We start from the raw sequence: 21,712 nt of genomic DNA, 5'->3' as shown, positions 1-21,712 counted from the left end.
TTTTTTTTTCGCAATCTAGTGGGATTTTCCACATGTTCCAATCAAAAATGGAAAACAATTTTGGTGCAGCAAATATTAAAGCTATTTTTGATAGACTTTTTAATGCTGATTCGGATTCGGTAAGTATAAAGTTTCCATCAGCTCCAGATTTTGAGTAAAACAAGGTCTAAGTGTAAAAAAATCGCGTTTTTTGCATTATTTGACAAGCTCTAGCAAAACAACAAAGGATGATAGAACCTTTCACTTAGGCTTAAAATATATCTAGAACTCTCGACTTCTATCCCACCCGTCATGCTAAATATGTACTTTGCGTCAGGAATTAACCAGCTGTCCGTGAAGTCGGTTTGCAAGAGAGTATTGTAAGCAGTGTTGCCAGCGAGAAATCAATTTTCAACGAAGAAACTGTAACCATCAAAAACGAAGGGATTTTCGGAATGTGAAGGTTTTTTTAACCGTATGTTTGGAATGCAGCTGCCCACTTTTTATTCAAAAGCGGAAACACTTAACAAAAACCAAAAGTTAAGTTACAACAAAAGATACTTGTATTTTAATTTGTTTATTAAAATCTGAAATTTTGACAAAAATGTAATTTGTACTAGGAGGCAAAGCATATTGAACAGGTATATTTTCATTATATCAACTGATTGGATTTTTTTTCAATTATTCCGTTTCTAAAGTGTCAAACATTGTTATTTTATTTGACAAAAATTCTTAATTGCCAAAATGTATTTGCATGTGAATGTTCAATATAGCGATTGAAAACCAGTTTTTGGAAAGTTTGCTTTAGCTCAGCAGCGTAAATTCTTATTACTGACCCTACAAAGAAAGAAAGTCGCACGAATTTTTTATTTTTTTTTAAATAATTTTTTTATTTATTTCATCTTTCGTTTATATTTCACATTGCCCAGTATGATATTTAAAAAAAGTAGATTATTTTTTTGAAACTTTAGATACCAGATGCAGCTTGTCTTAAAGCTGTAATTTATAGTTAAAACTTTGAATATGGCAACATTGGTTGTAAGTACTCAAATGTGCTGTGATAAGGAAATCTTCAGATTTTCTAAGAGAGTAAAAGTCTCTATAAATTCTTATATACCTTCAGCTCTTTGCGATAATCTGATCAATAATTTCTTTAGACGTTTCAATGTTCTATTCTAAAGTCTCATAAACTTCAACTTTGCAAGGAACGTATAATCGTACTTTTTCTCTGCCTTTGGCATTTTCTTTTCTAGCATTAATCTAAACTTAAGCTTACTTCATTTCGTTTTTCTTTTGAAATGTGAGAATTCTCTTTTAAAATTACTATCCTAAATGTTTTCATTAAATGGGCTGTCAGTAAAGTAAACTAGCATTTGGTGAATTCATTCACTAATTGGATTTTGTGGTACCCACCAGTTAGTATCGTCGAGTGTTATTGACCCTAAACTTGAACCAGAAACACGAATGGCGCGCACACAATGCAGACCAAAAAATATATGAATGTATTTACATACATACATGCGCCCAACAAATTCAACTAAACCGTAAAAAAGCGACTATAAATGAGAAGGCTAAAAATAGAGAATAAATATACGTACATATTGCATAACAATGAGCTACAAAAAAAAAACGCGTTAGGTGCATACATACATACATACTCATATGTTTTTATGGATGCAACTTATTTAAGCGTAATTTATGGATGAAATCGTTATCTATGGACGTCGGTAGTTGGGTTAATCGATACCGAATCGACCAATGGTTGGGATCAACCGTTTTCGAAAGAAGCAAATTATGCAAAATCTTAAATTTCACAATCTCCGGTATTTTGCAAGTTTATTTTTTGGATATCTCAAAAACTATTATAGCTGCAAAACTGGTGCTATAAAGCAAAAATATATGAAAAATTCGAAAATGAAAAAAGTTACAAAACTTTGAAATAAAAAAAAAAACTTTACGGATTTTTGGCTATTTTTTTAATTCGACTGATCTTAAAATATCTTAAAATTGTCATGGAGATTTGCTTTAAAGATATGGGCGATTCCAGAAATAAGATAAAAGTCCTATATCTAACTTTTTTATAGGCCGACTTGGCTGCTATTTATAATATACATACACTGGTTATGTAAGCAGAAACATTTTTGCCAAAAATGCTCTCGGTAGGTGGCGCCAGGGTCGAGATATTTTGAAAAACCGTATTTCTGCTCTAATTGGTTTCACATTTGACATGTTTGGTTGAAACGTAATAAGACATAGATTTGCGAAAAATGGATTCGTTGCTGGTGGCGCTGATGTCAAAATAAAAAGTACGTTCGACATAAAATGCATATTTTCTTCTTGTTACAAATTATTTCAAGAACAATATTAACAAAACTTTTTCAATAGAAATTAATGGAGATAAAACATAAAGCAGAAACAATTTTTACATTTAAAAACATGGAAAATTAACCTTAAACATTTCCAATATTACCACAAAAAGTTTTATACAAATAGTCTTGCCCAAATCGCAAAGTTTCGCAGTTTTGCAACCCAAGTCAAAATCCACTTCTGTTTTTTGTAACGTCACGCCAGCGCGTATATTTAATAGTATCTCTAAATTGCTACTGCCAATTGTTGTATTTTTTTTTACTGAATAAAGGGACCTTTAATCGCTATGGAAATCTAGGAAAACCTTTTGAAAATTTTTACTTAAATTTTTGTTTTAAATTTTGTCATACGAGCGTCACGTAACGCAAGTTTGGAAATACCCATCCGCGTTTTTGCACTTTGAAATTGTTCTTCTCAAACTCTAAATAAAGTTATGTTAAACATTTTTTATTTAATTTCAATTAGCTTTTTGCTTTAGAGTTTTATACAATTTATTTTTTCAAAGTTCAAAAAATTTATATTAAAGAAAACACTATCTTGAAAGGTTTACGTTTTTTTTTAAACATTAGTTCGCGGTTTTGTTTAAAAAAATTTGCTCGAAAAATTTTAAAGTTTATACTTTTACGATTTTTTAAATTTAAAAATTTTTTTAATTAAATTTTTTTAATTCTCGAATTTTTTAAATAGCCCAATCAACTTTAAAACATCAAATATCATATTTGAAACGAGATTAGAACCATTTGTGTAACTATAATAATTTTTTGAGATATTCTAAGTTTATTTACTTGCAAAATCCGGGAAAATTGGGAAATTTTAAAGTCTCAACAAATTTTTAAAAATGTTTTATATATTTTTTTTTTTTTAACTTGTATACATACTATGTAGGTGTATATGAATGTATGTACCCTGCAAACCAGAGTTCCCGAAATCTTAACGAAATCTTTATGAGTATGTCATTTCTGTAGGGACTTTTTTACGAATTTTCAAAGAAAATTATATGCAGCGGTTGACACGAACTCGTACAGAAATTTCTGTAGGAAAAATTAAGAAAATTCTGAAAAATTTCTGCACGAAATTTTTCACATATCAGCATTATTTTCATGGCTTTACCGATTTTGTTTTCAGAAATTTCGTAAAAGAAACGAAGTGTACACAGCTTATTTCTTTTTAGAAAATTCGGCACAAAATCGGATGAGATCTTTACGGATTCCTTAAAATTTCTCTCGAATTCAGAATACTCTGAAAAAATGGTTTACAGAGTATGTATGTATGTATATGATAAAAGGAAAGTTCTACATTACACATTGCTCGACAGTTTACCTCGACTGCGTTTAGTTATACACATACAAGGAGAGAGTGTAAACAAACTTCTTATTTGCTTTCTAGCAGATCAGTAATTGTCGCGAATTTATGTACATATATTAAAATAAATCTTGAAGCATAAAAAATTGTAGCTGCCCGTGACGAACTTGGCACTCCAGCAAATTTTAACAGTTACAGTGACTGAAACAACTGTTCATGTTCTCTTTTTTGGGTATTCATAATATTTTTAAAGCTGATTTTTTTGTTATTTTTCCACAAAAATATTGCCCATGCTTTAACCCTGAAAAGATAATATGCATAAAATTGACGCATGCGTTTTCGGCATATTTTTCGTTCTTTCAACATAGCGTTATTTTGTGTTTGATTTTTCCCTTAATAAAAAACTATAACCATATTTTAAATTCTGGTATTTTTATTATGTTTATATTAGTTTATTCGATTCATTAAAATATGACAATATTGCTCGTTAAAACTCATGCGTAAATTTTACACATGACTATCTTTTTAGGGTTAAGCAAAAGCGTATGAATAAAATGATCAATTTTTATAAAAAATTAAAAAAAAATTCAAAAAACTTTCATTAAAAACTCCAACCTTTTCAAATGATTCTTTAGAAAACTTCTGGGGCTGCAGTTTTATAAAAAATTTAGTTTTTAAAATTTTATTATATATATAATAAAGTGCAAGTTTCAAGCGGCTAAAAATTGCGCTGCTTTTTCCGCCGGTGCTTTTTTTGTTTTTATATAAAAAGTGAAATTTATAAAAACTGACGTTGATTTTTTTGAATTTAGATTTTTTTTTGCGAACGCATTAAAAAAAAAATTTAATCAACGTTTGAAACATGTACTTTATTGTGCTAAAAGTTTATGGGCTATAAAAGTGCGTACTACAAACTTTTCTAAAAACTCAAATTAAAAAGTCGATATTTTGATGCAAATTTGTTGAATTATTCTACATGTATAAAATGTAAAATTCAATGAATAAGTTTTGGAAGACATAATTGTGAATATTAAAAAAAAAAAACAACATTTGAAAACTTCTTTAAGTCACTGTATACTGTTAAAAAATTATCGCCTTAACCGGATATGTTTTTGTACCGCACGCTTTTTGTTGCTTCCCTCTTAGCCATTATAAGTACCACTACCGACTAATCTGAATATGTAATTTTATACATAAGTGTGTAAAAATATGACAATAACATCATAATCACCACCTCTTGCACCGTCCCTGCCGTAATTTGGTGATCAATTTCATCGCTGGCGCTATGCTGTTATGTATTTGTAAAAGTTACATATGCCGGCAGTTTTTTTTTGTGTCTTTGTTATGTGATCGTTATTTCTTTTATTTCTTGCTTTCAGCCCTGACATTGGTCAGGGTCAGGCCGAAGAGCGGCAAAGTGATGGCCCTACTCTGCCGAAGAGTGTTGGCTGCCGGCAAGTGTGTGTTTGACTTTGAAATGATGCGAGCGTGTAGGCATGCGCAAATACCGGCTTGCTTAAAATATAATACAATTGTGTAGACATAGTATAAACGCAAAAGAGATCAGTAGCTGCGCAAAATAAAAGTGATTTATTTTAGGTCCATATACATATCGTAAATATAAACATCAACAACCAAAATTAGAATTTATAAATAAGCTTTCTAGTAACATTATATTTACATAATAAAGGGTAGCACAAATGAAAGCAAGTACGAGAAAAAAGCCAAGGAATTAAATTTTTTTTTAGAAAGAAGTAGATATAGCTGTTTAGTTAGATAAATTATCAGCAAATATATTCTTACAATTAAGAAGAGATGAACTCAAGCGGCTACTCTTAACTTAATTACGAGTAAATAAATTAAATATTTAAATTTTTGTAGCCGACTGCTATTCTGGTACATCGTATGTATGCGCCTGGAATTTTCTCAAGTTTGTCTAAAAGAAACTATTTCAAACTAATAGCTCTACGCGTGCTATACAAATGTATTCCTTCGAGTATTTCGGGTTGTTTGTACATGCTTTTGGCTCGAATACGAATATAACAACTCGCTTTCTTCAACAACACCTGCACATACAGTGAGTATCAGTGAAAATCGTACATTACATGTTTTTAAAACAAATTTCATGTTTTGAAGATAGACTTTGTGGCTAGTGCCTCTTCATGGTAGTAGAATGGTTTATGATTATATTACATTTAAAAATTAATCTAACAAAAATCATACAAAACCAAATTTAAAACCTTATACAAAAATTTTAAATAAAAAGTTTCTTTAAAATTTTACGCCTTTTATTCATTATGGGCATGCGATTTTATAGAATATTTAATTTCAGTAAAATAAAGTGCAAGCTTGCAGTGCCTACAAACTGCTCTTGATTTTTGGCAACTTTGTTTTTGTGTTGACGGTGCTGCGCATTTTCTTGCATATCTCGAATGATCGCATGCCACATCTATTTCATATAGAAAAAATAATATATTTACGAAGGTATTTAGAAAGTATGTATGCAAAGAATCGACTTCTGCCGGGAATTTAATTCATAATCTTTCAACTCGAGTTTACATATCGCGCACTTTCTTCAAATTTGTATAAATTCAATATTTAACTTATCTTATCAATATAATTGAATACAATTTTTCAAACAGGTAGCAACCCTCCTCAAAAATATATTCGGCCGTAGACTTTTCTAAACCTCTTTACTTTGATACCTATATTGTAATATTTCATTTATCATATTAATTAAATTTTATTAAAATTTTCTAACAAGTGGCAACCTTCCACAAAAATATTTTCGACTGTAAGCCTTCTTTAATCTCTTTGGTTTAATAGCCATATTGCAATATTTGCTTTATGCTGTCAATTTACTTAACCGGAAATTTTCAAACAGGTGGCAACTATCTAATATTATTTTTCTGTATTTTAAGTTAGATCTCTAGTAATACACCGGTGAAAACTGCGTTCAATTACATGCATAAGCTTTTGAGTAATGCGCGTACAAGAAAACAGATAGACAGACATAAATTCTAAAAATTGTTGGTTTGACTTCTGTTTTTTCTAATAAAGACCCCATATTAATTTTTCTTTAATATCTATATTGTACAGACATCGGCCTGTTACAATTTTATTATACATATATGTATGTATAGATAAATGAAATTTAACTAAAACCAAACATTTTTAAAAATGGAAAAAAATGCTGTACGATTTTCATTGACACTCACTGTACATTATTTAAAATTACACTTGTACGTATGTATGCACATATGTATGTATATCAAAAAGCAAAGTGATGCACCGTTCCTAAACCCCTCCCATTTGAAATATTGCTGTTATATTTTATTTAACTTTATAATAAATTGATTGTAACGTTTGAAAAAGGTGGCAAAAGTGTTTTAGAATGTTAATTCAAATTTCATTGAAATATGATCACACACTCACTCAGTAGCTCACAACCTTTCACATTTACATACATATACTTAATACTCATATTAAGTAGTAGTACTTTTGAAAACATTTCTTCACTCACCGAATCGTTCAATGGCAAATGCATTTTAAACCAAAATAAAAAGCGCCAAAATGAATATAAATGCACACTCGATTAAATTGTGCAAAGCGTAATATTATTAATTAAGTTACTGACAATACTAATTGAAGTATACACAAATTTATTTTATAATGCCCGCGTGCCGTGCCCACCTACTGTTTGGCTAATAATTCAATTTGAAATGAACTGTATCATAGAATATTCGAAAGATACTTTTGTTTGCAGCAAATGAGTTGCAAACAAACTCAACAGCTATTTTAGTGGCTTATTCGGCTATGATAATGAGATTTGATATTTGTATGCACTCGTATGTATGTATGCACTAACAATAGGCACATATGCATCATTTATGGACCATTAGTTAATTGATTTAAATAGCTTTTGTTTGCATGTACGAGTAATTAAAATAAATTAAAAATAAAATAGCAGAAAAAATTGTGCACAGCTATTATTTTGAGAAAAAAAGCGCAACTAATCCCCCATAGGTTATCAGCTAATTTGTGCAAAGGTTAATAAGGCAAAGTAAAAAATGTGTAGATTTTTTTTTTTTATATTTATGCCAACAAATGAACGCTTAAAAAGTTAAATACTGCATTTATATACCATATGTATAAATAAATTTTAATTCAATTAGGCCAAACGCTTTTACATATAACTTTTTTTCGTTACAAAACAATTTTTAGTTATTGTGATCAGTTTAGCTTTGGAAAGCATATCAAATACTGTGGTTGTTCACACTTGCCTGGTCATCATTTTATGTGGTTAAAAATTATTACTCGGTATTGTATTTTATTGTTGTAAGCTGAATAAAAAATATAATACATAACCAGGCAAGTTTAAACAACCACACTACTTTCTACCTCTTTTCATTACTCATCGAATGTTTTACGAAGAAATGAGTGGTGAAAAATAAGAAGTACGTCGACGAATTATAGACATTTTTCTATGTACAAACTTCATAGCTCTCGATTTGGGTAAAATGTTTGTTAATTCAGAAGAAAATTTGTACCAGCATCTTTTGTAGCCCAGCAGAAAATTTGTAGTTGGTTCTTGTGTGTACAATTTTTGGGGACTAGTTTCGAACCTTTTCGCGACTAGTTCGGAATCATTGCGAGAAATCTGTACTTGCTTCTTGTGTGAACAATTTTTGGGGATAGTTTAGGACTATTTCCCGATCTTGATAATTCCGGGACGTACATAGTTCTGAACAATTTCAGGAACAGTTTAAGACTATTTCAGGGCCATTTTGTGACTAGGTTGAGATCACTTTGTCACCAATATGTCACAATTTCGGCACCACTTCAAGATTTGTTCGACCTTATTTAGGGAAAAGTTTACCGTTTCAGGGCCTGCTCAGGATTATTTCAAGACCGTTTCAGATCTTGAGAGTTGAGAATTGATTTTGGTATAGTTCATGACCATTTAAGGTCAATTGAGGTACTAGTCCCGGACTATTTCAGCACATTACGACACTAGTGCGGGTTATTTTGGGACTGACCAGGGATCAATTTGGATCATTTCGAGACAGGTTCTCGTCCTTTTCAGAACCACCCCAAGACAATTTCGGGACTACCGAACTAGTCCGGCGTAATTCGAAACTTGTCAGAAAAAGATCTGACGAAATTATTTTTAATTATTTCCGAAATGCTAGTTAAGCAGCATTTCCGACTAGTTCGGGATTATTCTGGAACCGTTTTAAGACTTGTTTGAGACCATTTCGAGACGGGTTCTCGATTTTTCAGAAGCAGCTCATGAACATTTTTGGGACCGAAGGGGTTATGAAAAAGACGTATGTATACTGGTCCCGACAAAATGCATGAAACGGAATGAAATCAATGTTTAATTTCTAACCTTACCTATGTAGTTATGTACCTAACTAAAACGGCTAAAGCGTTGCCAAGCCGTACACAGCGGGTTACACATACAATTTCACGTATGCCTGCTACTCATAACTTTTTTTTGAACCCGCAATATATTTTAAAAAGGATTTTAAGGGACGCTAAAACAAGCAGAAATACTGTATCCCGGGTAATAAAAAAATTTAAGACCGATGCTAACGTAGGTCGAAAGCAGGGAACGGGTAGAAAAATAGTTGTGGCGACCACAATAAGGCCAACAAGGTGGTTAACCTTTCAGAAAGAAAAAAAGCCCAGCTGGGGGATTGTTTCGTGTCATACCCACGAAAAGTGAAAGAAGAGGCGGTATAAAGACCTATAAAGGTCAGAAAGTTCACTGAGATATAGTTATTTTCCAATGCATTAATTCTAATGACGCTCTTCTTATGTAGGTATGTACATTCGTAATAGCTTTTGTTTTTTTTTACTAAATCGTTGACTGAAAATATAATTGCAATAGACCGTCTGCTTTTACCTCTATTTGCATTCATTGTAATTAAGTGAATCAGGTAAAATCAAATTTATTTAAAACTGCGTCAAGGAAATGAAGGCATCTATAATTGAATGAGTCATGTGTTAAGTAAATGAATAAAAAACAAATATTTGACAAAAAAACAGATCGATTGATTATAAAGCATAAAAGTCAATAGTTAAACTTAATTAAGAAATAATATTTGTTTATTTAATTTATTAATTACGATATCCTGTTTAGATGTGTGAAATTCGATAGAATTAAAGCGCTTATGATGAGCTAAGAAGAGTAATTAAAAATAGAAATTGACTGATTCATACGCATGAGAAGATATTTAATCACTATTTCGTCATGCAATTCTATTGACTTTTGATCTAAAATTATTTGGTGACGGGTTGGCGAGATTGAAATGTCTAATATTAAAATAACATATGCACGTGGCTTTGTTGTTTTTACCTTTTTGTACTATTATCTCTCATTTATAAAAATGAACTGCTGCCCATTCGTCTCGCTTAAACTCGAAAATGGCTTAACTGATTTGAATAATTTTGTTTTTGATTTTTTCACATTTGGTGATTCGAGTTCAAAAAAAAATTATGCGATCAAAGTTATGATACTCTGTGCTCAAGTGCGTCCGGGTATAAAAATTACTTTTAAAACAACTTGATATTTGTTAACCTTATCAAAAATGAGTAACGTCTTTCACTTAAATCAATCTTTATTAAATATATAGCGTCATGTTGAATACTGAGAAAAAGTTAATCATTGTAATTAAAATTGAAAGTGCTTGCTACATTTAATCGCTGTAGGTCAATGCATTTTCAAATGTATCAACGTATGTATTTATTGAAAACACGTGTTTAAGAAAATTAGTATCAATGCATTTAAATTAATTTGCAAAAAATAACTGAACAGATTAAAATGTCCCGCCTGCGTGGCAATTTGTTGATTACGCTCCCTAAAGGTGAAAAGGTGCCAAGTCCACTTGTTTTCAAAATTTAGTTTTTTATGCAGCACGACACATAATGCGAAACTACATCGGTTTTTCGTCTCTCCTGAACAACTTCAAAAAATGGACTTGGCACCTTTTCACCTTTAGGTAGCGATATTTTGCTTACATATGCGTAAGTATATTAGGGTGACCCAAGAAAAATGTAACATGTTAAGCTCTCACCCGCGTGAAAGCAGCAAAAAATTCAAAGGGGGGACCCATGAAAATTCGTTAGTATTAAAAATCGTAGAATAAAAAATTAAGGGCCGTTTTCTGAAGTAACCTTTAACTTTAAAGCTCAGTTTATATATAAAGGTTGGATTAAAAATAAAGCTTTGGCCAAAGCTAAGCATTTCTATTATAGGTTTTTGACGTATGTATGTTTCTTGGTTGTAAACCAATTTTATTTATTTTTTTTATTTATTTTATTTATGTATATATATATAATATATATAAAGTGAGCTTTAAAGTTACAGATTACTTGAGAAAACTGCCCTTGGTATTAACATTGGAATCGAAATATATTGCTTTTCAAGAAGTCTATACCATTTATACGAAAAAGCCTCTTTCTCCATACAAAATAAATGGAAAACTTCATGAGCTTTGAGGCAGTTCTATATATAATCTTTTTTTGTATTTAGAAAAATCTTAGGGAGTTAAAGCTTAATATTTTGAACTTTTTTTGCCTGCATGTATTTTTGAACCAGCCTAATGCACATATTAGCCAACTTGGCGTAGGTTTAAGATAAATTTACGAAACAAACAACTTGAATATTGGTAAGAAAAATTACATCCAAATATTGAAACACCTTATGCTCGTATTTCAAATACCACAATTTTTATTTCTTTTTTCACTTCTGAATTATTTAAAATGCCACTGGCGCGCGTTATATACGGTCTAATGTTATGCCATGTAATATTGCAGCTGCACCTCAATATAACATCCGAGTGCATTGGAATTCTGCTGATTATTTCAATGATTTCACTCAAACGGTTATCTTAATCGGTTATTTTTTGCATGGCTCGAATCCAGGCCCAGCGGATTAAACAGTTGGCGACCGCTTTTAGAAACATTTTATTTTAACCTCTCTCTTAATAATTATTTTAGAAATAAAGGTTACTTAAACCTCTCTTATTTGTCACCGATGTGTATCGATATTATTATTACTTTTGCTATCGATATTTTTTCTTAGTGTGTGCTTTCGTTTTTGACTTGGATGTGCTCTTAACCATACCACGTATTCTACGTTTAAATTTAGCGGCTGTGTCTCCGATACAGCCTGCAGACCAAGACGAAGGCGCTGGACTGTTCCTTTTTTATTAATCCAGGATATACGACTAGTCTGGAGGCACAGTGCTATTCCAGTGGTCTGTGCATACAGAAGGGTATCCGATGATGGTACCACAGGATATTCACGCAAGAGAAATACACTATCCGTCCAATAGACAAGAAGTGTCACCGACAGCGGCTCGTGAAACTGCTAAATGCAACGGCAAAGTAGATGGGAGCACTCTCCGAGTGGATGCTGGGCCTACAAACTATTCCCTAATACTGCAGAGTAGATTATTACGAAACATGGTGAGGTAGAGCTAGGACGACCATTGATCCCTTTAACAATGATAAAAGAAATGTGTTTATCTAGCCACAAATGCAATCCTCACTTCCGCACCAAATATAATATGAAAATTAAGGTAAGGAGCTGAAACGTGAAATAGAACCTCTGCAAACTAACCCCATCAGCAATAAAACCGCTATACAATTATTCAAAAGTCGATTATACCACCACTGGAAAGGATGCAAATAAAATGAGTAGAGAAATAATAGTAAGCTGAATGCTTAGTTGATTTGCTTCTCGGCAATAGAGTTGGAGCATTTCTCTCCGGCAGTGTTCTGGCTCTATATAGCGCCAATTTTTTAATCGACACAGGCCCTGCCTTCGAACTCATACGCTCACTATTTAGTAGAGAAACCCGGAGGGACTCGGCGGACACTAGTTCCATCCAGCGTTGCCGCTTTGGTAATTTTTAACCAAAATTGGGAATTTTTTTCTTTATTTATCAAGTTTGGTAATTTGGTAATTGGTATTTTTCAATTTGGTAACTTTTTCGATTCGGTCTTAGATGGTTCTGATTCCACTTTAGTAAGTGGCCCGTAAGCGTTTCCTTTTATAGAAATACCTGGTAATCCTGAAGGTTTCGCAAGGTGAAAGTTGTTCCAGCGTACCTTGGCTACTAGAATTGTGTAATCTTTAACAAACTGCTTGAAAGTGGCCATTGCTAAGTATATCCACCGCGGGTGGTCCTACCTATCCCTGTCAGTTTGTCTGCTTTGCAATTACCATCAATTTTCCAGTGTACCCGGCAACCATATATATAAATAGAATTCTACGTAAATATGTATGTTCACGTTCAAAAAGCTACGGCATTCAGCGGGGGACTTCACTCTGTCTATGTGTGAGTCGAAAGCTTTCCTTCAAGCGTTGAATTTTTGATATATTTTCTTGTCACTTGTTTACATACAGTGGGCGAAAAAATTATAGCCGCACCATATTTTGACAAGTCATATATATAGACATATTACAAAAAATTACCAAACTTATTTTATGTGCAGAACTGTACAAGCATACATGTCGAGCCCCAACTGCCAATATAACGTATGCACATTTGTGCAGTTCTGCACATAAAATAAGATTGGTAATTTTTTGTTGAATTTGGTAACTTTTTTCGGTGATTTTGGTAAAAAATAAAAAAACTTTGTGGCAACACTGGTCCATCCGCCCAAGCAGTGCGGCTCTAGATCTCGCCCTTTCAAACCGCCTTTTTAACATGAAACGCAGAAAATAGATTGGCTCGGAAATTAGTTCATTTCGACCGGTTATATATTACTTGGTAGTTCTCGTTCTTTCAGACACCCTAGTAAACTCAGCTATCAGGCGCAGCTTGGCCAAGTCTGAGAAAAAGGAACTTCACACATAATTCCTGAACTGGAAAGATGCTGGCTTTCTGACTATATCGCCAATAAAGGCTGAACAGGCAACAAACTTTCAGTTGGCATGTGATGCCCCCGCAGTTTTTATTTAATTTCATAATAAATCGATAATTCCTTGTGACATTGTGATCGAGGTATTTAAAAAAAATCGTCCCAGGCGCCAACTTTCAGCAATGATTGAGGTAAGATGTAAACCATGGTTGAAGAGACTCTAAGGAACTAGTAGACCAGGCTATTGCTGTAAATGTCACGCGGTGTATTCTTGTCATTGCACTTTTTATTGTTTTCAATTAAGAACAATATATGTATGTAAATTTTTAATCAATTATATGTAAATGCAGCATGTGAATTGTGACTTCGCCAATTAAAATGCGGCACATGTGTAGGGCGACGTCAATGAATGAATCTGACAGCTTAACAATTGGCTAGGTGTGACGGAAATGAAAGTCATTAGATACGTGTAAATATGTACATATGTATGCAAATGTGCACTTTTGTTTGGTATTAGACCGTTTCGTTGTTTTTTTAATAGATAAATACATATGTAGATGAATGAAATGGAATTGGGTTATTAAAAAGTGCTATGAAGTACGAAATGCAAATTTAATTATAAACAGAAAAAAAAATAACACAAGTACCTTAATCCCTTTCCAAATGATGTATTTCTATATCAAAATATAAATTTACAAAAAAGTGGAATTCGCAACTTTTCACTCTAAGCTAGCGGTATAATGATTTTAGTCGTTAATTTGGGCTTACGATAGTAAAGTAGTGAATCCAGATGACGTTAAAACGCTAAAATCATTGACCAAGAATTTGCAAACGTATGGAAAAATTAAAAAAAAAAACTACGAAAATTGTTTTTGTATCAAACCAATTCATATAGCATTGTAAAAAATTAGTAAATTATTAAAGTATGTAAAATAATGGTGGGCAATTCTAATTAAAATGAGTACTTTTATACTAAAGCATTCTTAAAACTCCACCTTTTGACAAAAAACTTAATATATTTCACAGAACTTGTGTCAAAAATGTATTTAAATACGACGACTTTTCAAGCAGATGGCAACCCCGTTCAAAAATATTTTCAGCGAGAGGTCTCACTTAAAAAAATAAAATCTTATTAAACATCTATAGGCCAAACCTTTTAATTTGGCACTAAAATTTTAACGAAATGCTTTCGCGTTTATATATATATATGTATACATACATATTTAGATATATGCATGAGACTTTTCGAATGGGTGGGTGGCAGCCCTAATAAAAATTTTTTCGAACTTAAACTTTGTTAAAACTCTTTCGTTTCACACTCATATTTTAATATTTCATATAACTTTAGTATAGCTTAATAAACTGGACTTTCCAAACAAGTGGCAACCTTCTTCAAAATTATTCTTAAAGCAAAAGGTTTTCAAACCTGTTTCTTCTGATATTGTGATGTATATTTTAATTAACAGACGAATTAAGTTGAATTTTAAAAAGATGGTAACCCTGCTACACATATAATTTAGAAATACAGACTTTTATACCCATTTCGAATAAACGCATCTTCGAATAATTAATTTAACTTGCCAAATCAGTTTAACGTTAACTTAAACCTTCTAAAACCTCTTTATTCTGCCACCCATATTCTTGACTTTTCGAACATGTGGCAACCCTCTTAAATATAGTTCGGGAATAAGGTATTTCACTCGTTTCGATGGATACCCATCTTTTTCTAATTTATTTAACTCTTTTAAAGATAACTTGTAACAAATTTCTACCGCTGGTTGCTTCATGAAAAGCCCAATAAGTTGCTAAGCTAGATTTCTTGACTCGGTTGAAGAGTTTCCGTACTTTCTTGCGAAGCACAGGTAGCCTCAACTACAAAGTTATTCGTAAGTAGATGGGGTTTCTGTTTATTTCCTTTGTAAAAGGACAGCTCAGATATAAGTGGCTATAGTTTTTTCGGTGGAAGACGTTCCATTGTCCAGAGTTCTGTTATCAACGCTCCACTGGCGATTTGCGGGTAGTCGGCGCTTAACATTCATACCTCGTCGCCAGAGGTACTATGTTTTACACGAACGAAGACGCTAATTTAATTGAGAGCTGTATTCTGGTAATATTCCGTACCGAGTTGCAAGCTTAAGCCTCGAATATGCCAGCTGTTTTTCTTGTGATACCAGGATTAACAAAATTTCTAGCAGCGGCATTAGGGGTCTAATAAATTACCTTAAAACATAATTTACTGTATGAGGCAAACTCGTAGTCATTGTCATTGTAAGAATTTATATCTAAATAAATTGCTTAAGCATACAGCTTTAAAGGTCTAAAAACTAAAATTTTATACACAAACATCTTGAAAAAATTATTTATAAATGTACATACATACATGCATACATACTTATGCACGTGTAAAGTGACAAATTTGTCACTTTCCATTTATGTCTAACTCACGCCGCGGATATTAAGTGAACGTTTAATTGCTTGAACACGTTTTCAATTAATTTTGTCTAATTATTTTTTTGTTTTTTTTTTCTTTTTTTTAACAAACTGGCGCGACTTATAGTACGCAGCATTGTAGTCATGCATACGATGACGTCATTTGCGAAAACTTTGTTGGAATTGTAACCAAATTTAAGCAAAACCGAAATGAAATACTACATAGAATGACAGAAAGGCAGAGCAAATAAGTGAATTGTAAGGGCCAAAACGCTTTTAAATGACACTTGTCGACAAGAAATGCTAGCAGTAGCATTTGGCCAACATTTTTTATCTAAAATTTTTCGCTGAATCTGAAAATGAAATCAAAATAGGCAGAGTTACATACTCAAAATTATAGGAGTGCGATATTTTTATCAGTTTTGAAAAATTTTTCTTTTGTTTATTATTTTTTTTATATACACAAATTAACATTTTAAACTTTGTACAAAGATTATAAAAATTCGAAAAACTTTCACCACAATTTCAAAATTTTTATTCAGAATTTGAAAAAAGGGATGCAGTTTTATAGTCCATTAAAATGCAAGTTTCAAGTGGGTAAAAAATTCCATTGATTTTTGAGAATTTTTTTTTTGGTTGAACGTCTTTGCCATTTTTTTCTAGTTCATTTTTTTGGGGTATGGTTTCCAATATTAAATTTCTTTACACGAATTAGTAGTTTAGGAGCGATTTATTGATTTCTCCACAGTTTTGCATAATTTTCAAAAAAATCGACACTTTCCAAACATTGAAATTAAAAAATTTGTCTTTTATGAATTTCGTTTTTGCAAGTATTTCTTATAAAAATGTCACAGGTGAACGGACGGTTTTTTTATTTTTGTAAACTTGTGTAATTTAAAGTAAATACATACAAGCAAATTTCTGCGGTTTTAAATGAATGAAGTCAAAAAATACAAACCTTATGATACTGGTAGATGTGCGTACATGTGTATATGTACTACTTCTACTTGTCTAGCAAAAGCATGCTCGGAGATACTTGTTGCAAAAATAAGTTCAGCGGAATACGCATAGATGGTAATTCTTTATTTTTTGGCCACACATACACATGTACATATTTAATTTCGCTTCCTTTATCTCGCTATGACTGAGAAATTAAATTTCGAGTGCAGAAAAATTTTCTCTGGGCTTCTTCAGATTCCTATATCCATTTATGTAAACTCAATAGAAGAGTATTTGTTTGAGTTTAGGTTTAACACTAAGTTGGCAATTGTAAAAGAAAAACGTAATTTCTTTGAATTTTTGGTGCGTTTTTTGGCTGTTTGTTTTGGTAATTACAACACAAACACAAAGTCATACATATATACATACATTAGACTGCATTACCAAAAAAAACTTTGCGATTTTTCCGCCGGTATAACAAAACTTTTTATATTTTAAGACTTGCTCCTAAATAAATCGGTCCAGTTCACGTAAATCTTTATATTTTTCCGAAATATCTATATATATGATTCCGATGGAAAAACAGTACCGATTTTTTTTTTTTATGAGGAGTGATGCAGCCTAATACATACATATTTATTCTTAAAAGTAAATAGCCAAGTGATACTTATGACTTTTTGTCAGGCGAGATTTCCATCTAAAATTGGATACATCCACTTATTACTTATTTACAAAATCACGCATGCATTACTTTGAATTGAATGCGCATAAATAAATACAATTGAAACACCGCTAATTACTTTTAATAAAAGTAATGAATTGGCGCTTAAACAATTAGGGGACTCACAAGATGTGTTAAGATATTTTGGTGCAGTTAGAAATCCGTTTAAACAATTTTAATCATTATTTTACATAAACAAAGTTTAAACTTAAGATTTTACGACAAGCTAACACGTCGAAAATACCACGAAGAGGGTTGCCACCTATTTGTAAAGTGAAATTTAATTAAACTAGAATAATAATTGTGTCAAACCAAAGGTTTACTACATCGTATTTGTTATTTGATTACAAATACAATACATTGTCAATCAGTGATTTGTTCTGATTAAATTACTTTTAAATTACTGGACATTTAAATTAACTAAGGAATGTTTTTACTCTTCATTTATTTCTTGCATAACATGTAAAATTTTTTCTCTTTTCCGATACCCTTATCGATATACATATATCAGTTATCTTATTCTCTTAATTAAAGTGAGTTTGATTTTTTAAACATGTGACAACCCTTCAATGTGTCGTTTAAAGGTAAAGCATTTTCAAAACCATTTCAATTGATACCCATATTGTAATATCTAGTTCATTTAACTTATGAAATAATTTTAATTAAATTTGTAAAAGGTGGCAACCCGTTTAAAAAATTAAATTTTATTGCACATCTACAGGCCAAGCCCTGCCAATAGCTAACACCTCACGTTTGAAAATAGAACGAACTATATGTACATACCTAGTATGTAAATGCCTCAAGAACCCAAATTTTCAACTTCAAACTGCATTTACAGTGACAGTATGAAAGTTATCAAAAAACAAATTGCATTTTTGAATTTAGCGTCCGCAATTTTACTAAGAAGCGAATTTTCATTTAAATCCGTCCATAATTTTTATTTTGTTCACATTTCATATGGAAGTGCTTCCCACTGTGCGACGGGTCCACTTGTCATAGAGCGCATGAAACAATGGCACTATTGGGATCATCTGCTATCTTATTGAACCACCCTATATCTATGTATGCATGTAGTAGTAAATTTTATGCCGAAATAAAATCAAAAAGCTAATATTATCCATGTTTTTGTATGCACTAGCGATTAGTATAAGTAGCAAAATGGGTAATGCGTGGTTTTCCGGGCGATAAATGCTAACTAAACGCAGAGTTATACCAGCACCTAAATACGCATGTATGTATATATATTTATTTTATCTGTGCAAATATTTACAAAGCTTATTATAAACATATTTAGTTAAGCTTTTAGTCGTATTCAATAATACTTAGCTACCAATATGAGTGATAAGTGTATTGAGTTTTGTATGCGGCTTAAATTTCCTTATTTATTTTCTTTTGATAAAATTATTTAACTTCAACTAGTTCAAAATATTACAAGAATATATGTATGTGTATTAAAAAAATAATTACAAATCTATACATTTTATCGGTTTTCGATCAACTCACATCTACCTTTGAAATTATGCAATTACAATATAACATAAATCGAAAGATGAGCGAATGAAAAAAAATCGTAATTTCATTTCCTCTTTGAAGTCTATCCAATCTTTATACATATGTTGATAGGAGAAAGTTATTTTGTGTTTCGCCTTACCAATTCCATATATTAACTGACACGGATTTAATATCTTGCCAGTGGCTATGAAATATTCATGCAAAATTAATGAGAATGTCGTGTGTTGAATTAAGTATTGCACAATTTTCCACGTTTTGTGACCTAAGAGCATATTTTGACACATTTCTATGCTTTTAGCTATTAACAGTTACATCTGCAGATATAAGTATGAACATACGATTAAATATTTATATATGTATTTTTGTATGCATAATTTTTGTGCATTAGTTCAATGCTAATGAATGAAGGTCAAGTTCACAGCTTGACATTTAGCATTTTTAAGCATATGGTATATATTTCCTGCACATAAACATTAGACCAGATGTTGCCAAACTTTTTTTCTTGTAGACCACTTTCAAAATTTTACTGCTTTCGGTGGACCCATTGCTGCTACATTTCTACCCTGATTTCCAAACCTCGCAAAAAGTGTGAAGATTTGCTTTAATTAAATTAAATTTATTTTTTTTATTTTTTTATGAAGACTAGATCTATCGATGGAAATTTGCGTCGCGATTGTGTTTCAAGCCTGAATTCGGAGTGGTAAGCATATAAATAATCGTATATTTTCTTGTGTTCTATTTATAGACAGAACGTTCTTTTATGAGGAGTAATATTTTGAGTGGCATGGGAACTTGAGGTAATTATTGATGCTAAAATACAGAGTTAAATTTATTTAATATAAATTAAGAGCGCTCTTTCTTTTTTAACCAACAAAAGAACACATAAAAATTGATTGCTCTTGAGTTTAGTTATAGTGAGGAGGAGGATGGACCTTGTATTTATTCCCCAGTGAGGAGTTTTTACGAACTCTATCTTAAAATACACCACTCAAAAAAATGAAGGCGGGGTTTAAAAATTAAAGGTTAATAAACAGGCAATTTCAGCCATATAGCGCCCAATTGAACAAATTTTTTTGACGCCGTTGCGATGGATAAAAAAAAAATTTCCCGCGCTCTCTGTTAAGATTGCATGCGAACCTGGTTGCTAAAAATTTTTAGCCAAGAAATCCTAAAGCTTCAAAGTGATTTTTTTTTGATTACAATAACAAAATTTTGCACCGATTACAGCCTTTCAAATACCGAATTTTAATGTTTTTTTGCTTTCTTAGTATTTTAGCATTGTATTATATAGATAGGTAAGCCCAAGCCAACATTTTTGATTTTTACTATCGACAAAAAAAATTTTCGTGGACGCCCATTTACAACTTACGAACCACCATTTATTCACGCCATCGTAGACCCCCGTCGAGTCTCCCATAGACCCCAGGGTGTTCACCTGGACCATTTTGGGAATCACTGCATAAGACTGGACATAAAATTTTGCTTATTCAAAAATTGCACATAATTTTGTTGGAAATTAAAAACTGAACATAACTTGTTTGTAGTTTAAAGACTGAAGCATAAATTTTGAGTAGTTTAAAAACTTAGAATAAATTTAAATTTGCACAATAATTGAAAAGTGTGCATACGCAGTTTTTGATTACTGCAAATTTACGCCCACTTTTAAACTACCATAATTTTATGCCCATATTTTCTATAACCAAAATGTACGTCGCGTTCCTAAATTTCTTTAAATTTATGTTCAGTTTTTAAATTCGAGTTCCAGTTTGGTAATTCCAGTTTTAAAATTACCAAAACACTATGTACAGTTTTATTTTTAACGTTACTTCAAAACTGCACATGAACTGGAGAAAAATGTTTAGTAGTTTATAATTTAAGTATAAATTTATATATGAGTATGTATTGAAAATTAGGCAAATATTTTTATTGTCTATATATATCCAGTTTTTTATAACCATAAATTTATGTCTAGTGTTAAATTACCATAAATTTGTGTCTAGGTTTTCAATTGCCAAAATGTAGGCTAAGTTCTCAAATTTTACTAAATTTATGTCCAATTTTTGAATTCGCATAACTTAAGTTAAGTTAAGTTTAAATTACTAATAAATAATGTCCAGTTTTCTTAATACCAAAAAATTGTATCTACTTTTTAAATTAGCACAACAAAGTAATTTTCCTAACGGGTATATAAATGCATACATATGTACAGTGGCGGGCAAAAATGGATGAATGGTGTTTCGTTTTTAATGTGTACGATGTTTTTCAAGCTGAAATTTTTTTGATATTTTGTTATAAAAATATGGTTTATACATTAAAAAAAAAAATATAAATCACACTTTCGAACTTTATACAGAACTTAGAAAAATTCTTATATAAATTTCAAACTTTTTAACCAGAATTTTTAGAACTTTCGGCTATGCAGTTATAAAGCTTATAAAATTCTGATAAAACAAGTGCAAGTTTTGAGTGGCTAAAAAATCGCATTGATTTTTAATATCTTTTTTTACGGCGTTTTGCATATAAACACGAACTTCTTGTGGAAGAATATGGCCAAGACCGTTTGCGCAAAATAAAAAAAGCCAG

At 31.5% G+C, this 21,712-nt stretch overlaps 1 protein-coding gene across 1 annotated transcript in view; it reads right to left on the bottom strand.

Moving 5' to 3' along the window:
• The window catches only part of LOC118742601, a 59,026-nt gene that overhangs the window by 35,935 nt on the left and 1,379 nt on the right, over positions 1-21,712 (bottom strand). The window lies entirely within an intron of this gene.

This window comes from Rhagoletis pomonella, unplaced genomic scaffold (genome assembly GCF_013731165.1).
Source record: "Rhagoletis pomonella isolate Grant_MI unplaced genomic scaffold, Rhpom_1.0 Rhpom_scaffold_00007, whole genome shotgun sequence".
NCBI classification, from domain to species: Eukaryota; Metazoa; Arthropoda; class Insecta; order Diptera; family Tephritidae; genus Rhagoletis; species Rhagoletis pomonella.
Note: the sequence above shows the minus strand (reverse complement) of the source record. Positions and strands in the feature narration are given on the sequence as shown.